Genomic DNA, 8304 nt, shown 5'->3' with positions numbered 1-8304 from the left:
TTAATTCCTGTGGATGTCTACTTGCCGGGCTGCCCACCTAAACCGGAGGCAGTTATAGATGCCCTAACAAAACTTCGTAAGAAGATATCGCGAGAAATAGTTGAGGATCAAACTCTATCTCAAAATAAAAATAGATGTTTTACTACCAGTCACAAGCTTTATGTTAGGCGCAGTACTCATACAGGAACTTATGAGCAAGAATTGCTCTATCAATCACCATCTACATTAGATATATCTTCTGAAACTTTTTTCAAATCCAAAAGTTCAGTACCTTCCTACAAATTAGTGAATTAGGAGAGGGGCTCTTTTGTGTAGAAAAATAAAAAGCAGGGCAATCTTTCAAACTTGCATCCGAAATGTGAAATATTTATACAAAGAGGGAGAGATGAAGACAATGCAGCAGGGTTGGTTATCTAATTGGCTAGTCAAACATGAGGTGGTTCATAGATCTTTGGGCTTTGATCACCGAGGAATAGAGACTTTACAAATAAAAGCAGGGGATTGGGATTCCATTGCTGTCATTTTATATGTATATGGTTACAATTATTTACGCTCCCAATGTGCTTATGATGTAGCACCCGGTGGATCTTTAGCTAGCGTGTATCATCTTACGAGAATACAATATGGTATAGATAATCCAGAAGAAGTCTGCATAAAAGTCTTTGCCCAAAAGGATAATCCTAGAATTCCGTCTGTCTTCTGGATTTGGAGAAGTGCCGATTTTCAAGAACGCGAATCTTATGATATGGTGGGAATCTCTTATGATAATCATCCGCGCCTTAAACGTATCCTAATGCCTGAAAGTTGGATAGGCTGGCCCTTACGTAAGGATTATATAACCCCCAATTTTTATGAAATACAAGATGCTCATTGAATGATAAGAAATTCATGCTCACTTATACAACACAACTCCAGATTTTATTCAAGTCAAGGAATATTTTTAGGTTCTTTTCCTAGATGAAACGGAATACCTATTTATAATTAATTCCTAATTATACAAAAGCATTCCAGATAGACTGAGCAAAAAAAGGGTTTCATTTGGATTCCCCTATTTTGAAAATCGCATATTAATTTCCTTCATATGAACAGAAAAATAGGATGACTCAAAGAAGTTCTCTACCAGGAACTTTGTACCGCGCACATTACTTAGCACAACTAGGAAAATAAGATAAGATAAAGATAAGCAAGACTAAAAAAATATTCGTCGGAATAGCGGAATACAAAATTAAGAAACGCAAAAAAATAAAGGGGAATCTCACCCCCTTCTTTATCATAAAGAAAAGATATATTTTAAAACTTCTTTAAAAAGAAAAAGAAGTGCCTCTATATTTATATTATAGATTTATCCACTTAGATGAATAAATATTATTAATGAATATGTATCACAATCCATCTCGAGGTATTTGGATCAATACCTATTCGGTGGATCTTTTTTTTTTTTTTCTCTGCCAGGAACCAGATTTGAACTGGTGACACGAGGATTTTCAGTCCTCTGCTCTACCAACTGAGCTATCCTGACCTTTTCTTGTGCATCATCCTAGTAGAGTATTTGTATCTATGTCAATTAAAAGGACTAAAAATTAATTAAAGTATTTCAAATTTTAAATTTGAAAATGGGGGGGGTAGTCCTATGCATTGTGCATGGTTTACTTAAATAAAACTTAAAAATAGAGTGAATAACCAAGATTTCTTGCCGATACTCTAATAAAAAAGAAATCTATTCAATGAATAGGATAAGATCCATTGAGTTCTCTTCGCATTCCTTTGTGAAAGAGTAGAATGAGAAAGCTAATGAATCTTAAACCCATTGCATTGATAAAAAGAAAAAAAAGTGCATTGATAAAAAGAAAAAAAAAAAGAGGATAAATAATAATAATATAGTATAGTTAGGGAATAAAAGAGGATTTGGGGATAGAGGGACTTGAACCCTCACAACTTATAAAGTCGACGGATTTTCCTTTTACTAGAAATTTCATTGTTGTCAGTATTGACATGTAGAATGGGACTCTCTCTTTGTCCTCGTCCGATTAATCCACTTTTTTAAAGATCTCGAAAACTTTGAATTTTAATTGAAGAATTTGATTATTCAATATTCGATTGGAGTGGATTCACAATAATGAAAAAAAAAAATTATGATATGAGTTTTTTATTTCATAATCATTATCATTTCTAATTTCATTTTTAAAAAAGATAAAGAACCTATATTATAATTAGAATATAATATGAGTTCTGTGATTAATCGTTTGCTATGTCAGTATCTATACGTGTTTATTAAATGTATAAGGTATAAAACCCCTCTTTCTCTAATTTAGAACTAGAAGGAATTCCACTAACAACACAACGTAATTAACTCGATTCGTTAGAACAGCTTCCATTGAGTCTCTGCACCTATCCTTTTCCTTTGTATTCTAGTTCGAGAACCCCTTGTTTTCTCAAAACACGGATTTGGCTCAGGATTGCCCTTTTTTAATTCCAGGGTTTCTCTGAATTTGGAAGTTACCACTTAGCAGGTTTCCATACCAAGGCTCAATACAATCAAGTCCGTAGCGTCTACCGATTTCGCCATATCCCCATTTCCCTCTTCTTTGAGACCAGGATTCCTTGTGTAATTTCATCCATCTCTTAGTTTTTTTTTTGAATCATTGAGTTCATCACTCAACGTAGTCTAGCAGTTCAGTTCGACTCTATTTGAGAGACCTCGCTTGCTTATTGCAATTCAGAATTGAATTGATTCTATCCTTGATGTATTTGCAATTCAATCCGAATCAATATATCCAAAAGTTTTTATCTCCCCCACCTCCCGTCTTACTTTTTTATAGTATTCAAAATTATACTATAACGCTTGATATTTATTCTTTTTTTCTAATCAGAATTAGCAATTTTATTTACTCTGACTCTATGTTCCCCTTAGTGAAATATTAATCCTCAAATTATTAACAAATAATAAAGTCTATAATGATCGAATGAAAATACCAATAAATTCTATAATTTTATTTTTTAATATCCTATAGTTAAGCATATCAAGCTAACTTTATCTTTAAGAAGTTTTAGTATTTTTTTATTTTTATAAGTATAACTTCAAATTTAGAACTAGTTAATAGCTAAGATTAATAACTAATATCTGAGATTTTACGGATTTCCTATACTATACCTATTTCTATTTGTTACACTATTTCCGTTATGTAAGCCCACTTAGCTCAGAGGTTAGAGCATCGCATTTGTAATGCGAGGGTCATCGGTTCAAATCCGATAGTCGGCTTTTTTTTCTCTATCGATGTTCTACGAACAAGAATCTCTTTTTTTCCGAATTAAATGGAGAATCCAGGATCTTTTATGTTTTTTACCTTACAATTTTGCTAGATACAAAACAATAAAATAAATAATATATATACAAAAAAAAAAGATTTTGATGAAATTCCATTTTTTGGGGTACTTTAGTTGATTTTACTCTGTTTATCCTGTAGTTTAATTCAGTTTTAATTTCGATGTATTCTGTAATGTAAATACAATGAAATTAATTGTGTAAAATGAAATTTCAATAAAATAAAAAAAGGAGTCTTCATGTCCCGTTATCGAGGACCTCGTTTAAAAAAAATACGCCGTCTGGGAGCTTTACCAGGACTCACTAGAAAAACACCTAAATCCGGAAGTAATCTTAAAAAAAAATTCAATTCTGGGAAAAAGGAGCAATATCGTATTCGTCTTCAAGAAAAACAGAAATTGCGTTTTCATTATGGTCTGACAGAACGACAATTACTTAGATATGTACATATCGCTGGAAAAGCAAAAAGGTCAACAGGCCAGGTTTTACTACAATTACTTGAAATGCGTTTGGATAATATCCTTTTTCGATTGGGTATGGCTTCAACCATTCCTGGGGCCCGCCAATTAGTCAACCATAGACATATTTTAGTTAATGGTCGTATAGTCAATATACCAAGTTTTCGTTGCAAACCCCGAGATATTATTACTACGAAAGATAACCAAAGATCAAAAGGTCTGGTTCAAAATTATATTGCTTCATCGGACCCGGGGAAATTGCCAAAGCATTTGGCGATTGACACGTTGGAATATAAAGGACTAGTAAATAAAATCCTAGATAGGAAGTGGGTCGGTCTCAAAATAAATGAGTTGTTAGTTGTAGAATATTACTCTCGTCAGACTTGAACTTAACGAAAAAAGGAAAGGTTCATAGAATTTTCTTCCCCTTCCCCTTTCCCCGAACTAAATCGCCCTAAGACCATTACCATTAATTTGTATTTTCCCATCAACTAGCTAAAATTGATTAACCCTAGGATTAGGATCCTTTTTTCTTTTTTCCTCTATGTGTATTTTACATACCACAGTAATTTGCTATAGAGAATTTCTAATTTCTATTAAATCAAAATAAGATAATATAAGATATTATATTATTGCTGGAAAAAATTGTTATTTGATTTGATACATTGTGATCCTTAACGTTGATGAATTAAGAAAAACGGAAAGAGAGGGATTCGAACCCTCGGTAAACAAAAGTCTACATAGCAGTTCCAATGCTACGCCTTGAACCGCTCGGCCATCTCTCCTACATAACTTATTATGGAAAATAAACTGAGTGAATAGCGAGTTTTCTTATTCCTGCAGTACAGGTACAACCGCAACCACTCGGGGGTTCCATAGTTCTATTGGAAAAATTCCTTTTGATCTAAGTGGAAGGATACAGGATTTTTTACTAGAAATTGCGCTCGCTATAAAATAAAAGTTTTAATTTGGGTTTTCCCGCAACTAAAGAAAAAGAAACATGGAAGAATTCTTCTTATTGCATAATAAAATAAAGAAACCTTAGAATTCCGTTTGCATAAGATACGCTACACCATACTATCGAAATCAAAAATAGGGTATGAGACAATTAATAACTTTGAAAACACGAAATAGTTGATAACATAAGTTGTTGTTCAGAAATAGGAAAGTGGAATGAAATCCAGTCTTAGTCAAATATTTCATATCTCTTCGTGTCCAAGCAGAAGGAAAAGGATACAATTTGAGCTGAGCGGAAAATCCATATCTCTCTTATCCATTTAAAGCATATGGATTTAGAGTAGAGCATATGGATCAATCTATTTATAATTATAAGAATCGAATGTGTTTGTTTTTATGTTATTTTGTGAAGGAATGAAAACAATTCTATATAGAATGGGTTGGGAATTATGCCTAGATCCCGTGGAAATGGAAATTTCATTGATAAGACCTCCTCAATTGTAGCCAATATTTTATTGCGAATAATTCCGACAACCTCAGGAGAAAAAAAGGCATTTACTTATTATAGAGATGGTGCGATTTGACTCTTTTTTTTGCTTTTTTTTAGCCCTACCTATACCTCAGTCTTACGAAAAAGAGAGGGGGGTTGGCATAGAGAGAACCAAATTTGTAAAGCAAACAAACCCACGCTTCGGGAAGGTGAGGCGAACTAACAATTCCTTCCGTCGTGTATCCTCGATTGATGCGGCTTCAGATACTTCAATTGTAGATTTGAGTATTGAGCGAAAGGTTACACCTACAGGATATGGTATGGTATGGATTACAGGCCAATCCTACTCTATTAGTATCCGTAGGCAGCATAGGGGAGAAAAGCACTACACCTAGAAATAGGAATCAACAAGAGAAAAACTTTGTTAGAAATTACCCCTTTCCTGATCGGTATCAGGGCTGGGAAGAATGGTTGGGATAACAAACAACCATCAGGTTTGTACTTTGGATACCCCTATAACCATCAAAGATCGTTGAAGTAGCTAATTCCTCTAAATAGGAGGCGTTGAGAACAAAGAAATTATTGGAGCTATCGTTTTCCTCTAGCATTAATAGAATTCATTGGTGTTAAGAAAAACCTCTTGTGGGAAGGTTGGCTAGAGATTTCTTGGAAAAATACCAGCCCCTTTCGGTTCATAATGAGACGGGACTAATTCTATTTTGATTCTATAGATTATTTCGCTTAGTACTATTATGTACAGAAGGGAGGAGCCGTATGAGATGAAAACCTCATGTACGGTTTTGGAACGGAGATTTTTTGAATAGAATGAACGACCGTAACGGATGTTGGCTCAATCCGAAGGAAATTATGCGGAAGCTTTGCAAAATTATTATGAAGCTACGCGACTAGAAATCGATCCCTATGATCGAAGTTATATACTCTATAACATAGGCCTTATACACACAAGCAATGGAGAGCATACAAAGGCTTTGGAATATTATTTCCGGGCACTAGAACGAAACCCCTTCTTACCGCAAGCTTTTAATAATATGGCCGTGATCTGTCATTACGTGCGACTATCTCCACTATAGAAAGAAAAAAAAAAAAGAGAGGATCAAATTTTCTAGTAAATACTAGAAAAAAAGGGCTTTCTACATAGGGATCGTAAAAACAACGATTTTTCCCTATCAGCTGTAGGAAGGAAGGACACTTCACGAGAATCAAAAAACGAAGAAAGTATGGCCTATACTACTACTCTATGGATAAAGTTTCTCAAATTGATAGAGAAAGCACCGTAAAGATCAATTAGTGAGCGACTGGGTCGATACAACTAAAAAAAACTGCTTACTTATCCCATGATATGGGGCAAAATTTAGGAATCCGCTTATGTAATAGAGCCGATCCACTAAGGGATTAAGCAGCGGTGTAGTATCAGATCCCAAAGATAGTAAGTTCTTTTTTCTTTCTTATGGAAAAAAGTCTTTTTCAAGGATTCTATAGAGATTTCATATATGAAACCGGGATAGTTACCTCTCAGAAAATTTGAACGAAGGCTCTATATCTATCTATGCTTCATTCTTCTGAAGGTGGGAAAAAAGATCAAACTGATTATTGATAAAAATTAGGGTTTGAAACTTAGGTAATTAATTTCTTCTGCTTAACCCAAGAACAAATTGGATCGATTTTTGATAAATCGAATTCAGTTAAGATAGGGGAAATTCAGATAGCAATTTCTGAGCCGTATGAGGTAGGAAACTCTCAAGTACGGTTCTAAGGGAAGGAACTTCCTATTCCGACCGAGGAGAACAGGCCATTCTACAGGGTGATTCGGAAATTGCGGAAGCTTGGTTTGATCAAGCTGCTGAATATTGGAAACAAGCTATAGCGCTTACTCCGGGAAATTATATTGAAGCACAGAACTGGTTGAAGATTACGAAGCGCTTTGAATTTGAATAAGACCATGCTCCTTCTTTTTCATAAAATGGGTGGTTTGGTTGTTGATCCATTAATCAAATAAATTAGGTCGTAAGATCGAATCAAGAATTTCATTATATCCATTTCTTATACCTTCTATTTTATATGATATTTCATAAGAATAAACCATAGGGATAGGGTCTAGAATAGAAGTAATAAAGTGAATAAAAAGAGGGGGCAATCTAAATATTGCTAATATATTAGGACCATCTTATTAATAATTCTAATGAGTTATCTTGGAATTTAGAATCAAATAAAAAACCCTATATTATGCTCAAGGAAAGTAGATATAGATAGGAGCTTATGCCCTCAAAAAAAATACACTAGTTTCTTAAATTAAAAATAAAAAAGATTTTTTTCTTACGTCGAGAAATATTTGTTTTTCAAGATAAACAATGTCCGTTAGGCACCTAATCTTTATGTCATAATAGACCCGAACACTTGCCTCGGATTGACTTCAATATATAATTGCTCCAGTGAATAACTAAAAAAAAAATAGAAGGATGGTAGATAGTAAAGAAAAGAACTAATCACAATATCTATCTTTCAAAATCTATCTTTCAAAATCTATCTTTCAAAATATATATCTTTCAAAGATTCACTAAAAAGACAGTTGGCGGGTCTCTTTGTATGTCTTGTCCGGAAAGAGGAGGACTTAATGATTATTCGTTCGCCGGAACCAGAAGTAAAAATTGTTGTGGATAGGGATCCTGTAAAAACATCTTTTGAGGAATGGGCCAGACCCGGCCATTTCTCAAGAACACTAGCTAAGGGCCCTGATACTACCACTTGGATCTGGAACCTACATGCTGATGCTCACGATTTCGATAGTCATACTGGTGATTTGGAGGAGATTTCTCGAAAAGTCTTTAGTGCTCATTTCGGGCAACTTTCCATTATCTTTCTTTGGTTGAGTGGCATGTACTTTCATGGCGCCCGTTTTTCCAATTATGAAGCATGGCTAAGTGATCCTACTCACATTGGACCCAGTGCTCAGGTAGTTTGGCCTATAGTAGGGCAAGAAATATTGAATGGTGATGTAGGCGGGGGTTTCCGAGGAATCCAAATAACCTCTGGTTTTTTTCAGCTTTGGCGAGCATCTG

The 8304-nt window shown here is 34.5% G+C and overlaps 3 non-coding genes across 3 annotated transcripts; 1 reads left to right on the top strand and 2 right to left on the bottom strand.

The window, feature by feature from the left end:
* Positions 1 to 1446: 1446 nt before the first annotated feature.
* TRNAF-GAA (transfer RNA phenylalanine (anticodon GAA)) lies at positions 1447 to 1519 on the bottom strand. Its single transcript has one exon. It is a non-coding gene; the product is annotated as a tRNA-Phe (tRNA).
* Positions 1520 to 3186: 1667 nt separating this feature from the next.
* Positions 3187 to 3259, top strand: TRNAT-UGU (transfer RNA threonine (anticodon UGU)). Its single transcript has one exon. It is a non-coding gene; the product is annotated as a tRNA-Thr (tRNA).
* A 1219-nt stretch (positions 3260 to 4478) lies between these two features.
* TRNAS-GGA (transfer RNA serine (anticodon GGA)) lies at positions 4479 to 4565 on the bottom strand. The gene has a single exon. It is a non-coding gene; the product is annotated as a tRNA-Ser (tRNA).
* Between the last annotated feature and the right edge of the window lie 3739 nt (positions 4566 to 8304).

Source organism: Triticum urartu, unplaced genomic scaffold (genome assembly GCF_056163025.1).
Source record: "Triticum urartu cultivar PI428250 unplaced genomic scaffold, HENAU_Tu73 scaffold2, whole genome shotgun sequence".
Classification (NCBI taxonomy): Eukaryota; Viridiplantae; Streptophyta; class Magnoliopsida; order Poales; family Poaceae; genus Triticum; species Triticum urartu.
This window is presented reverse-complemented; position numbering and strand designations above follow the sequence as displayed.